This window comes from Miniopterus schreibersii (assembly GCF_964146895.1).
Source record: "Miniopterus schreibersii genome assembly, chromosome: 7".
NCBI lineage: Eukaryota > Metazoa > Chordata > Mammalia > Chiroptera > Miniopteridae > Miniopterus > Miniopterus schreibersii.
In genome coordinates, this window is record NC_138108.1 from 80,840,297 (window position 1) to 80,855,603 (window position 15,307).

The 15,307-nt window shown below is 38.3% G+C and overlaps 1 long non-coding RNA gene across 1 annotated transcript in view; it reads right to left on the bottom strand.

The window, feature by feature from the left end:
* Nucleotides 1-15,307, bottom strand: part of LOC308559798 — a 72,171-nt gene that overhangs the window by 33,728 nt on the left and 23,136 nt on the right. Inside the window, exon 3 of the long non-coding RNA XR_013999204.1 lies at nucleotides 10,237-10,363. This is a non-coding gene — a long non-coding RNA (uncharacterized lncRNA). The remainder of the gene's footprint in view (nucleotides 1-10,236; nucleotides 10,364-15,307) is intronic.

Genomic DNA, 15,307 nt, shown 5'->3' on the forward strand with positions numbered 1-15,307 from the left:
GCCATGCTCTATCACAATTGAGCTGTTCTGCACTGAATAAAGTTTTTCTTCACTGCACCCAAAATTGGGGATTCTGTTGGAGTTGCATTGGCTCCAACAACCATTGGTTGACAGTCATTATATCGGGGGTCAATACAATAAATAAATATTTATTTTTCTATCATTCATGGATATTTATCATTGTATAAGAATAAAAAAAAGTTTATTTATTTTGGTTTTCGTATTATTTGAGATATCTTTCAACAGAAGTTGCAGAGATTGTATGGGGTAGGGCAAAAGTAGCTTTACAGTTGTAAATATGTGAAACACATTTATTCTTTTATTATTATTAATTATTTTATTATTTTCCATACAAGCAACTGTAAACCTACTTTTGCTGAATCCTGTATAATGTTTGAAAAATACAGAGAATTGGTGTTAAGTGTGGACAAAAGTAGTCTTTTTGCAAACAAACTACATGAAATATAAAGTGGTATTTCCTCCCATGAACACTGGGGTTCCAAAATTATAGACACATATTTTAGAGTAAACTACTGTATTGTGGTTTTGCATTTAGTACACTTAAGCTACACTGGGGCTGGCTTGGATGTGTCTGAGATCACAGAAGTATAATGGAATTTTTATTCTATGTTTCCAAATTTATGGGCAGTTTACACATTAAAATGGGCACTTTGTGCACACATCCATCCTGATTTCTTAGTAACTTTATTTCTCAAGCCTCCTTATTTTTCTCCCAGAATTCAACATAGGTACCAAAGTGTCTTTTCTACAGAAAGTTTTGAGAATGTGCTCTTTAGATGCACAGAGGATGTGCACAACACCCCATTCTCCCACTTGCTGGCTTTATGGCATTGAGGAGGTTACACACCTTTCCAAAACTTAGGTATTCTGCAAAGAAAATGGTGTGGCATTAGTAGCTGCTTATATATTTTTATTAAGGCTAAGTACACTATGAATATAAAATCTTTAGGACAAGAAACCATAATTTTACTATTGAAATAAATGTTAAGTGAAATTGCTATTTTCGTTAATTATCATAAGAAGAATCAAATTAAAATCCTTCCTCTTTACATTTTTCTAAGTCTAGTTACCATTCATGTCCATACATAGCCACAAAATTTTTTTTTTTTTTTTGTAATGAAGACTTTTAAGATCTAGTCTCTTAGCAACTTTCAAATATACAATGCAGTATTGTTAACCATAGTCACGTTACATTTACACTCCTTTTTTAAATTTATTTTCTTTATTTTGCTAATTGCTCAATCAATTACCAAAATTTCCTGATTGTTTAATACAATAGTCAACCAGTATAATTCAAGCCTAGACTATTCCTTTCTTTAAAAGCAGAAGGCAGAAAACTCAAGAGAATCTTTGAGCTATTTAGGGGCTCAGTAATGCATCATGAAACCTCCTACTCTATTAAAGAAAAGCATTCCCAGTTTATGTCCCATGAAATAGTCCACACTGACAATGTTAAATTGAAATTAGCATACTCTCTTTGTTTTCTCTAACTTGAACTTTGCGTTGTTTATGGATGTGTATTTTCTTAGATTTAAATAGCCTATTCACATTTGTTCACAAAAACGAGGGAAGAAACATTTTTGTCTTTGTCCATTCGGGCTGCTGTAACTGAATGCCATAGACTGGGTGGCATATAAACCAAAACATTTACTTCTCACAGTTCTGCTGGCTGGGAAGACAAAGAACAAGGTGCTATTCAGTGTCTGGGGAGAGCTCGCTTCCCGGTTCATTGATAGCTCTCTTATTATTATGGCCTCACATTGTAGAAAGGGCAAAGTGACTTTCTAAGGGTCCAAATCCTACCTGTGAGGGACCCACCACCATGCCCTAATCCACTCAAAAAGGCCTCAAGTATCATCACACTGGAGATTAGGATTCAACATTTAAATTTTGGGAGGAAATAATCATTCAGTCAAATAGCATTTTTTAAGTGTTTTCTCTGAGACAGACACTTTCAACTTTTTGTTTGTCTGTTTTGATGTCATGGTTTTGGGGTATCACAACAGACTTCCAAAGTGAACGTCATGATCCCATTTACAAAGGCTCCAAATAACAGTCATTTAATAAGTAGTGAGCCCAGGGAAGAATATCTGGCCTGGCTTCACCATTCACAGGTTAAGTAAATGGGCTAAAATATTTACAATGCAAGACTTTTTTCTTCATGGAATATACTGATAGCAGAATAAAATATGTTGTGAATTATTATAAGAATTAAATGAGACAATGGGCATAAAAACAACTTGTGAACTGAAAGGCAAAATTGTAAATGCCCTTGCAGCCCTGGACATTAGAAAGAAATATCCATCCATCCTGTACTAGCTGTTATGACATGTGTATGATGACAAGGCTTGAGACCACAGAGAAAAGGGATGCATGATTTTGTAGAGAAAGATACACTGAGCAAGATTACAGAGGTAGGACATGCTGTCACCATGTCAGAGAGGAAGCAGAAATGAACATTGCAGGCAGGAACCAGAGTGAGTAATTGAGAGGAAGGACTGACACACTTGACATTGAATTCTGACACTGGAATAGTAGACTGGGGCAGAAGATCACTACAAGCTGGTGTAGAATCATGATGGGCAAGTCATATTAAAGTTTAAGTCCCTGTATTGATAGAGTTACTAAGGATTAGTAGGAAAAAAATAAATGTATTTTAATAAACATTAATATGGCAATTTACAAAAGTTTATTCATTAATTCTTGTGGCAGCACTGAGAAGATGGTATTGTAAGTACTACCATTTTGGAGGCAGGAAACAACCATAAAAAGAGCTGTGAGAGAGAAAAGGTACCAGAGACCTGTTAAGGGCAGCAAGAGAGCGTTGACTCATGTACTATAGTAAGGAAGAGACTCCAGTGTAAACTGAGCTAAACTCCAGCCAGCTCAAAGGTGAGCTTAGCTTTTAAAAAGCTAACAGAGAGAGGATAAAAAGGGACTGTGTATAAGTGAAAAGGAGAAACCAAAAGAGAGACTATGGAGGAGTGGTAAATTACTGGAAACACTCTGGCAGTGTGGGATGAGACAAAGTACATTTTGTCCTTCAGCTTTATTGAATTTTCTTAAGCAAAGGCTCAGCATGGGCCTGGGGTCCCCTTTAGGGGTATGACCTAGTACAGGTGGAAGCCAAGGTAAAGTTTGGTCAGTCACTTAGCATAGTGCTCAGGCACATCCTCTGTGCCATGGGGAGTTCATAGTTCACACTCACACAGCTAGTAGCTGGCAGAATCAGGATCCCAGCACCAGAGTCCTGCCCCTGAGCGCGTGCTGCATCTCAGAGTCCTGCTCATCACTGGCTCATTCTGACACCTTACATTTAGTCCTTGCAGCTTTCCTGACCCAATTTATCCACATTCAGATGTTTGGAGCAAATCACCTGGTATCCACATCATTATTTTGAACTTCTGAGTATAATTTCTAAGAATTTTTGATGTGAAACTATTTGAAACACTAAAAGGTTGTCTGTTAATAGTTATGAATCTGGGTTGTCTGTTGCTCTTACCTATTTTCTTTTATACTTCTCAGTCATTCTCATTGATAAAAATGAATGTGAGGTAACTGAATCATTTGATCATCTCTACCTTAAAACCAAACAAAATAAAAATCCACCACCACTATCAACCACAAGGCAACAAAATTCTATAATAAACTCACTCTTCACTACCTTTTAAATTTCTTTTAAATAAAAAGAACACTAGATTTACTCGATCATTTATTTGATCAATCTCTTTTCAATTTACCAGGTTATTAGATTGTGCTTTTCTTGGTTTATTGTTACTCAGTACCCTGCACATAAATTTAGCTAAATAGGCAAAAATCATATTACATATAATTTCATCTTCCCAGGGTTTTCTATAAAAATAAAGGAGAAAAACAATAGGAGCAGGAAGGGTGGATAGTGCGGGAAAGAAAGAGAGAAACCTATAACATTTGATTTATGCTCAAATGCTACCTGAGCTTCCATAGGACTGTCACAACTCAATTTCCTTCTATCTGAAATGTTCAGGAGTTTTTGCTGAGCTTCACTAACATTTGAGATTCCTGGTAGGTTGCAAAATGGCCCAAGCATCTTTCACTTCTACTAAGCAAAACACACTTAGAAGTGCAATGTGCTATAGTAACTTTTATTTTAAAAGAGAGGGGAGGTTAAATTCATATGAGTCATAAGAAACTTAAAAATAAAGAGAATAAATATGGTGGTGGACTGAGTGGAAGCTACACTGACACTCTCTTGGAACCAAACTGGAATTACAACTAAAATATATTTTAAAATCCTGCATAATAAGCTGCAACTAAAGACATGCTGGAGAGCACCCTCATAACCAAAGAGGAAAAACAGCGATCCCATAGAGACTGGAATGAAGTGCAGAGGCACAAGAAGGCTGGCTGGGCTCCTACAGGCAGCTGCTGAATGTCCAGAGGGATATTTCAGCTGTGGGTGGTTCGCACTGAGAAATCTGGGGCCAAACCCTAAGCTGGGCTTACCAGCCCAGAGCTCCAGAACTGAGAAAGGTGTCCACATGACATCTGGCTGTGATAAGCAGCAGGGTTTCTGTCTACCAGAGTGAGACAGCTGGGAATGCAGGCACCCTCTTAAAGGGAAAACACACAAAGTTTGTGTTCAGCCACTTTCTTTGGGCTCCAGCAAAGGGAGGGCAGAGTGAACTGAAGCTGTGTGAGGATAATCTAGGGTTGTGAGTTCTGGAGATAGAACTCAGAGGGCACCCCTCTGGATTATCGTGCTGTTATTTCTCCATATGGCAGAGGGCATCTTTCACAGGCAGACATTTACCTGCCAAGCAGCTTTTGCTGAGGGGGAAGCAATTGTGGCACACTGCTGGAAAACCTCTCCGCCTACCTGGTGGAGCTTCTACAGCCTGAGGCTCATTAAGAGAATCAGATTAATCAGCCTGCATTCAGAGGCAGACCTCAGAGTGCTTTGAGTCTTTGCCTGATCTGCTTCTGGACCCTGGCCTTGGAAAAGCTGGCTTTGGTGTGCACCTTGGTCCTGTCCAAATGCACCCAGCCCCAATAGTGAGGTCCTCAAGCCAAGGGTTGTTGATAGTTCTGACAGGGCACTCAAGACCAGTCACAAATAGCATCTGACATTGACCTGCACCAGATACCCCCCAAAAAACTAAAAGTCCTAGGGGATCTACCTAATACATACAAATAAACCCAATAGGAAGCCAAAATTGGGAGACAAAAAAACAAGCCCCCAAGAAGTCTCCAGAAAAAGAGCTAAATTAAATGGAAATAAACAATCTATCAGGAATAGAGGTCCAAATACTGATTGTAAGGATATTTAACAGCATGAAAAAAGATATGGAGACTATGAAGGAAATTAAGAATGACATAGCAGATATAAAGAATACATTGGAAGGAATAAACGGTAGATTAGAGGAAGCTGAGGATTAGATCAGCAAATTAGAAGTCAGGGTAGTAAACTCAATCAATCAGAGATCCAAAAAGAAAAAAGAAAAAAACAATTAAAAAGCAGGAGAACATTTTAGTGGAACTGTGGAACAACATGAAGGGTAACAATATTCAAAGCATAGGAGTGCCAGACAGGGAAGAAAATAAGCAAGGGATAGGGAATCTGATTGAAGAAATAATGGCAGAAAGCTTTCCTAACCTGGTCAAGGAAAATGTCACACAAGTTCAGGAGGTACAGAGAGTCCCAGGCAATAAGAACCCAAAGAAGCCCACAACCAGACACATCATAATTAAAATACAAAGATTCAAGACAAAGAGAGAATCTTAAAGGCAGCAAGAGCAAAGCAATCAGTTACCTACCAAGGAGCTCCCATAAGGCTGTCAGCTGATTTATCATCATAATCACTACATGCCAGAAGGGAATATCATGACATATTCAAGCTAATGCAAAACAGGGATCTGAAGCCAAGATTACTCTATCCAGCAAGATTATCATTCAAAATAGATGGTGAAATAAAGAGCTTCCCAGATAAAAAAAAGGCTAAAGGAATTTATCGCCACCAATCCAGCATTGCAGGAAATGTTAAAGGGACTGCTGGAATTTGAATTAGCAAAAGACAGAGAGAGAAACATAGGCATAAGAATTAAAATGGCAATAGGTAAGTACTTATCAATCATATCTTGAATGTAAGTGGATTAAATGCTCTAATCAAAAGATATAAGGTAGCTGAGTCAATACGAAAACATGACCCAAATATATGCTGTCTACAGGAGACCCACCTCAGAGCAAAAGACTCACACAGGATGCAACTGAAGAGATGGAAAAAAATTTTCCATGCAAAACTACATTAAAAAAAGCTGTAGTAGCAATACTCATATCTGACAAAATAGACTTCAAAATGAAGACCATAACGAGAGACAAGAAAAGTGACTACATAATGCTAAAGGTATCAACCCAACAAGAGGGTATAACCCTGATAAACATATATGCACCCTAAATATAGGAGCACCTATATTTATAAAAAAAACTTCTAGAGGACTTTAAGGGAGAGATTGACAGCAACACTGTCATAGTAGGGCCTTTAACACTCTGCTGACTTCACTGGATAGGTCTTCCAGACCAAAAGTCAACAAGAGAACTCTGACCTTAAATGACACACAAGATCAGACATATATAGAACATTCCTCCCTATAGCTTCAGAATCTAAATACTCAATTTCACATGGCACATTCTCAAAGATAGACCACATGCTAGAATACAAAACAAGTCTGTACAAGTTCGCGATCATTGAAATCATATCAAGCATCTTCTCTGATCACAATGGCATGAAATTAGAAATCAACTACAATAAAAACACTAAAAACCATTCAAACACATGGAGGCTAAATAGCATGCTTTTAAACAATGAATGGGTTACCAAAGAGATCAAGAAAGAAATCAAAAACTTTCTTGAAACAAATGAAAATGAACACACAACAACTCCAAATTTATGGGATACAATGAAAGCAGTCCTGAGTGGGAAGTTCATAGCACTACAAGCCTACTTCAAATATCAATAAAAACTTCTAATAGAGTCTCTAACCTTACAACTTAAAGACTTAGAAAGAGAACAACAAGAAAATCCCAGGGTAAGTAGTAGGAGGGAAAGAATAAAAATCAGAGCAGAAATAAGTGACATAGAGGCTAAGAAAACAATACTAAAGATTGATGAAACTAAAGGCTAGTTCTTTGAAAAGATAAACAAGATTGGTGAACCTTTAGTCAGACTCATCAACATACAAAGAGAGAGGACCCAAATATATAAAATCAGAAAGGAAAGAGGTGAAGTAACACCTGACCCAGCAGAAATACTAAGGATGGTAAGAAAATCCTATGAACAACTATACACCACCAAGCTGGACAACCTGGATGAAATGGCCAAATTTCTAGAGAAATAAAACCTGCAAAAACTCAATCAGTAAGAGTCATAAAAATTGAATAGGCAGATAACTGCTGATAAAGTTGAAGCAGTAATCAAAAACACTTCCAGCACACAAATCCCTGGTCTGGATGGCTTCACAGGGGAGTTTTACCAAACATTCAGAGAACTAACACCTATCCTCCCCAAACTATTCCAAAAAATCAAAGCGGAAAGAACATTTCAAATTTCTTTTTACAAGGCCAGCATTATCCTAATTCCAAATCCAGACAAAGATACTACAAAAAAGAGAATTACAGGACAGTACCCCATGCTAAAATCCTCAATAAAATATTAGCAAATAGGATCCAGCAATATATTCAAAAGATCATATATCATGACCAAGTGGAATTTATTCACAGGATGCAAGGCTGGTATAATATTTGCAAATCAATGAGCATGTCACATCACATAAACAAATTGAAAGACAAAAATCATATGATCATATCAATAGACACAGAAAAGCATTAGATAAAATCCAACACCCATTTTTGATAAAAATTCTCAGCAAAGAGGGAATAGAGGGATCATATCTCATCATAATAAAGGCTATATACAACAAACCTACAGGCAATATCATAATCAATGCACAAAAACTAAAATAATTTCCCCTAAGAACAAGAACAAGGTGGGGTGCCCACTTTCACCACTCTTATTCAACATAGTACTGGAAGTCCTAGCTACAGCAATCAGACAAGAAGAAAACATAAAAGGCATCCAAATTGGAAAGGAGGAAGTAAAACTGTCACTATTTACAGATTATATGATATTGTACATAGAAAATCCTAAAGACTCCATCAAAAAACTGCTAAATTCAATAAATGAATTTGGCAATGTAGTGGGATACAAAATTAACACCCAGAAATCAATGACATTTTTATACAGCACTAATGCACTCTCAGAAAGAGAAACTATAAAATCAACCTCATTTACCATTTCACCAAAAAATGAGATATTTAAGAATAAACTTAACCAAGAGTGTAAAAGACCTGTACTCCAAAAACTACAGGGTGTTGCTAAAAGAAATAGAGGAAGATATAAACAAGTGGAAAAATATACCATGTTCATTGATGGATTGGAAGAATTCATATCATTAAAATGTCCATACTACCAAAAGCAATCTATAAATTAAATGCAAACCTTATTAAAATACCAACAGCATATTTCACATATCTAGGATAAACATTCCAAAAATTTAATGGAACCAAAGAAGACTCTAAATGCCATGGCAATCTTGATAAAGACAAAGTTGGAGAGATCATAATACCAGATATCAAGTTATACTACAAAGCCACTATAATCAAAACAGTCCGATACTGGCACAAGAACAGACATATAGATCAGTGGACCAGAACAGAGAACCCAGACATCAACTCAATCCATTACGCTCAAATAATATTTGACAAAGGAAGCAAGAACATACAATGGAGTAAAAACAATCTTTTCAATAAATGGTGTTTGGAAAATTGGACAGGTACATGCAAAAAACTGAAACTAGTCCACCAACTTACACCATACACAAAATTAAACTCAAAATGGATAAAAAACTTAAATGTAAGATGTGAAACCATAAAAATCCTAGAAGAAAATGTAAGCAGCATTATCTCAGATATCTCTCAAAGCAATATGTTTGCCGTTATATCTCCTAAGGCAAGAGAAACAAAGAAGAAAATAAAGAAATGGGACTACATCAAAATAAAAAGCTTCTGCACATCAAAAGAAACCATCAACAAAATGAAAAGGGATCCCATTATATGGGAGAACATATTTGCCAATGTTACATCTGATGAATGATTAATATCCAAAATATATCAGGAACTCATACAATTAACAAAAGGAATACAAACAATCCAATTAAGAAATGGCCAAAGGACTTAAATAGACACTTCTACAAAGAGGACATACAAACAGCCAAGAGACATATGAAAAAATGGTCAACATTGCTAATAATTAGAGAGATGCAAATTAAAACCACAATGAGATATCACTTCATAATTGTCAGAATGGCTCCATCAACAAATCAACAAATGACACATGCTGGCAATGGTGTGGAGAAAGGGGAACCCTTGTACACTGCTGGTGGGAATGCAGACTGGTGCAGCCACTTTGGAAAACAGTGTGAATGTTCCTCAAAAAATTAAATATGGAGCTGCCATTTAACCCAGTGATCCAGCTTCTAGGGATTTATCTTAAGAAACCCAAAATGCCAATCAGAAAGAACTTATGCACCACTATATTCATAGCAGCACAATTTACGATAACTAAGATCTGGACACAGTCCAAGTGCCCATCAGTAGGTGAGTGGATAAAAATGCTGTGGCACATTTACACCATGGAATACTATGCAGCTGTAAAAAAGAAGGGTCTTTTATCCTTTGGGGCAGCATGAAGGGAACTGGAGAGTATTATGCTAAGTGAAATAAGCCAGTCAGAGAAAGACAAGTACCACATGATCTCGCTCATATGTGGAATATAATAAATAAAACAAACTGATGAACAAAAGAGATCGAGTGACATAGAAGCATGGAACAGACTGTGGGATCTCAGAGGGAAGGCAGGGGTGAGGGAGTAGGTGGAGAGAGACTAATCAAAGAACTTATATGCTTATATGCATAGCTTATGGGCACAGGCCCTGGTAGGGGGCAGGCTTGGAGCAGTGTTGGATACAGGGTGGAGGGGATCAATGGGAGAAAAAGGAGGACATCCTTGTGGGCAGGGAGACTCAAAATGAAACACCTACCCCTAAACCCTTTTCAAATACCCTTAGGTTAATAATTGAACAAAACAGAACAAATATAATCTAATGTATCTTCTGAAATACCTTTGATCCAGGAATATCCATCTGTGATTGATTTTAGTCATTAGCGACTTCAGTAGCTTCAACTTTGCATATGGTTGTCGTCCTCCACATTTGTCTTCTGTAGGCTGATGAAAAGGAGGCCCGAATTCTGCACACAAATTAAACCAAAGGACAGAAAAAAGATCTATATTAAACATTGAAAACACACACAGACAATCAAAGCACTCAGGCTTCTGCACTTCCAGCACCTTAATTTGCATCAATTGATGCAGCTGTGCACTTCCCACAGTGCAAAGTCTCAAAAAGGGGATATTAATTAAGTCATTATGCCCTGGGAGACAGGTATAATTATGAATCTTCTCACCATACTATTTTGAAATTCAAAAATGTAGTATGTTACAGCCTGAGTGGTTTTATCTTTCTCAAGATGCCGTGGGGGGAGGGGTGGGCAGTGAAAACAAAACTCACCAGAGAGGAAAAGTATCACACCCCCATTTCAGAGGACTGTCTGAGTTCATTCTAGAGAGGAATCATTTTGTTCTTTCAACCCAGTTTGAGAACTACTATCACAAATTTCAGCAAGAACCCCCCATACGTGGTCAGATACATACGTGTATGAATGGAGGTTGCCCTAGAGGACAATGACCAAACAGAAACTATCCCGTAGGGATGCAACACATGCCTTTAGATGGAGAGGCAAGATAGAGCAAGACGGCTCTCCATCCTCTCTACTCTTTGTGAGAAGGGCAATAAAGTTTATTTTTAGTATGCTGGCATGAAAAGCTCAAATACTAGGATCATATTCTATAAGGTAATCCACAGAGTTTGTTTGCATTTAAGATTTGAAATTTTGAACAACCAGGAAATCAGATGGCATTTTTGAATAGCATAAAAAAGTCTCTTTTTCCATAGCTACAAATGAATCTAGGTTCTTTCAACTAATACAGAAGATCATTTAAGATCAGAAAGGGAACTAGTTATGGGTGAAAACTGAACTTTAATGCATTCTGTCTAAAACAGCTAGCAGATATGGAGAAAGCAACATCTAAATGCTGCCAGAGTGAACTCAGTGAAATCTCTTTGAATTCAGAAACAAGCTTCCCCCAGGTATTGCTACCAAGTTAGAGCACAGAATAATTCATTTCAAAACACAAGGCCTTTGAAGCTAAGGTAGCATCGCTTTATTCAGCACAAAAGTGAGTGACCACCGCATGCAGTGTCTGTGCTCCATCTGTAAATCTATGTTTTTATCAAAATACTTTTCCTATATACTGTCTTTTTAATCTTTGTAATGCTCGCCCACCTTTCTCAATATTAAAGTGTCTAGAAAGCAAATGTAATATATTTTGAATTCATGCAAACTCTTTAGGAGTTGAGGTGTCCCCATGGCTGGCTCCACTCTAGCTCTCCATCCTTTCTTCCAGATCGCCTCTTTCAGGAAACTTTCCTTCAGTTAAGTTTGTCAAATGAAATATATCACAGTAGGCAAATTGGGAATTCCAGTTATAACTGCACTTTTGCACAAGTTAAGTGGCCTCATTTTGTCATTTTACATCTATAAAATAGGGGTAACACACTGACCTCATTGAATTGGAAAATTTAAGTGTTTTAATCCATATAAAATGTTTACTGCATTGTTTCATATATACAGTAAGCATTCAGTCAGTGCCGATTAGCATTGTTTTTCCACATTGATTCCCATGTTTTCTCACAAAATACATTTTGTATTTTTAAACTATCATTTTGGTCATTATACCTCTTGATTCTTAGCCTATATCAATCTTTCTGTCCTTCAACGAACAAGTAGATTCCTCTCCTTTGTGAAGACATCCCTGAGCTATCTGGCATAATCAGCTGTATGTGCATTTAAAATTAGGGAGCTTAGTAAACATCTTGTCAGCCTTTTCTTATAAAACATAAAAACAATGTGTCTCGTGTTAAAGACATGCTATTAGCCACTTTGCAGTTCTCTGTAATGACTGGCACTGTCAAATACTCACTCTATTCACAGCATACCTCCATAAGCACTTAAACCTGTCTCCCCCCACCCCATTTCTTGACCTCTTATGATATATCCTATCTGTGCCATTTTCTGCCTGCCATTTATAACGATTTTTATGAACTGGCATGTTTTCCCTTCTCATTAACTCCCTTGGGGTCCAGTTGTGTACATTTATATCTGCATCTCATTGGGCTGATTTATTTCTCCTTCCTCTTCAAAATGGCCCTGAAAGTTCAAATTGAAACCATGCCCCACTGTTTCCAGGAAGTCACACACTGAGTCACAGGACACTAGTGCTGAGGGGTGTGCCTAAATGAAAACTTTCACTGAGGTGAGTGCACTTTACCTTTATCAGCAGAGCTTGGTATAAAACCAAATAAACTGCTCCCTGAGTCACCGATTCTCTAATACCCCGGAGAGAAGGCAATGAGAGGGGTTAGCAACTAGTACAAATAAGGAAATGTTCCAGGCTGATGCCTGTCTGCCAGGGATTTATAAGGGGAAAGAACAAGGTCTTGGCCCTTTTGTCTATGAAAACAGAGTGAGGATCCAGTGACCCCAGTTCTAGGAATATATACTAAGAAACCCAAAACGCTAATCAGAAAGAACTTATGCACCTCTATGTTCACAGCAGAGCAATTTTCAGTAGCTAAGATCTGGAAACAGTCCAAGTGCCCATCAGTCGATGATGGATGAAAACGCTGTGGGACATTCACACCGTGGAATACTACGCAGCTGTAAAGAAGAGGGGTCTCGTACCCTTTGGGACAACATGGAGGGGCATGGAGAGTATTACGCTCAGTGAAATAAGCCAGTCAGAGAAAGAGAAGGGCCACAAGATCTCATTCATATGTGGAATATAATGAACAAAATAAACTGATAAACAAAATAGATCCAGAGACATAGGAGCATGGAACAGACTGAGGGATCTCAGAGGGAAGGGGGGATGGGGCGTGGGTGGGGAGAGACTAATCAAAGAGCTTATACGCTTATAAGCATAACCCATGAACACAGACATTGGTATGGGAATGGCCAGGGGGTTGGGTGGATGTGGGGTAGAGGGGATCAATAGGGGGAAAGGGGGACATCTGTAATACTTTCAACAATAAAGATAAAAAATGAAAAAGAAAAACAAAAAACAGGGTGAGAAAGAAATAAGTGTTTCTTGGTGAACATGAATAGGGATCCTTTCAAACACTGGGGATCAGGATACTCTATACCTTGGCTTCTCCTGCCTCACTGACCGAAACAAGCCCCTTCAGGTTACAAACTTTAAAGGGAGTAACAGGTTCAGGCTTCCCATGCGCCTCAAAGGAAACTATAGAAACACATGGCACAGCAGCACTGAGGGTAACTGTCAGTCCTGTGCCCATCTTAGCACTGGCCAAAGTAGATAACAGAATAGGATACAATACAAAACTTTTCTTCCTGTCAGATGACCTACTTTTCCCCCAATTCAATATCTGCGGTTATATTAATAACCCCATCCCAAACCAAGGATTTCCTTCACACACAAAGAAAAAAAGAAAATCAAACAAAGTCTTCTTTTTCTACCCTGACCCTCCTTCCTTTCCACGCAGACCGTTTCCCTGCTTCCACCTCCTGTTCCCGCTGGAAACCAAGCAGCCACAGAACTGATGGACAAGTGCGGCTCCACAGCAGGTAAACTGCAAAGCTTCCCCTGCTCACCTGTCCTTTTTCAGGCTGGCACTTCGCTGGGACAGGAGACCAGCTCATCAGCTTCGTGAGACACTGGCCGGCGAAGGAGGAGGCAGCACCGGGATGTTTAGGAAGGGAGGGTTTACAGGCTTGACGGGGCCTCAGGGCTTATAAGACAGAGCTGACTTAGGTATTCGACACAGGTGTTTTATGATTATTTGTTCTGTTACCCAGGGACCATAAGAAAAAGACTGACAAACAATCAGGAGATTTGTTTGACAGCTGAGAAGATATATGTGAGTATAAAGAACTGGTTGCGGTGTTCTCCCCGGGATATGTAATAGGCTGTCTATCCTCACCCAGGGCTGATGGAGGCTCACTAATGACGCCCTGGCTCTTCACGTAACCTCTGCAGGAAACCCCTCTGCTCTTCAGGGAGCCCTCATCTCAGGTGGAAACTGCTCTTGCACAGGTGATGTGCATAGAGGACCTGTGTATACCCATGGGCTCATTAATCATGTTTATCATAGAAAAATTATTCAAGGCTGCAAGGTCTAATGAAAATATATCTTGTTAATACTAAAATGTCCAAGAGAGTACTTAGGGAAATTAGACTGAAGAACATATGTTAGATGTCTTCCAAATCACAATTTGTAAATAAATGCTTCTGGTTTAATCACATGGCAATTTATAGGGACATTTTGGTAAAAATGATCACATCACAGTCTCTGACAAGAATTTGATAAGATTGCACTATATGGCTTGCTGCTTGAGTGGTTGAAGAGATTTTATTTGTCATTAATCTTTTTAAACACTTGGTTTATTATCTTACTGAATAATTCTGTTTTTAAATCAATTACACAGTAAATTTTGAAATATAGTTCCCTGTCCAAAGCCTGGAAATCTGTGTTCAGCCTTCACATCCACCACTCTTTATGGTCCTGACAGTTTTACACATTTCAGGGTTGGAAAGCAAGGCGAACTCTTACTTTATGAAGAATGTGTCCAGTCTGTGGCTATAATTCTGTGCAACTATTTTGTAGATTTATTGGCTTTGATGAGAGAAGAGAAGCCAAAGCTCTTACTGATTCTAGGTACTGGGACATACAGAGGCAGACAAGAACTCGACCCTACAGTTAGCTGGTAAGTTAATCCATTCAAGTGAAACCACTGGTGCTGAGTATGTGCCTCAGATGGCAATAGACATGTTGATGGAATGAAAGAGGTTGCAGAGGGGAAGTGATAGAGATACAGCGCTATGGCACCAGTCAAGTGTTCCTCAAACAACGTATGCAGGTTCTTCTAAGACACGTGGCTATCTTCTCCCTATTCATCTTGCATCCGGATAGGATGATGCAACAGTGAAACGTAAGTGGAAAGGACATGAGCAATTTCTTAAGCACCTGAAATTAAAAAAATAAATATTAATTG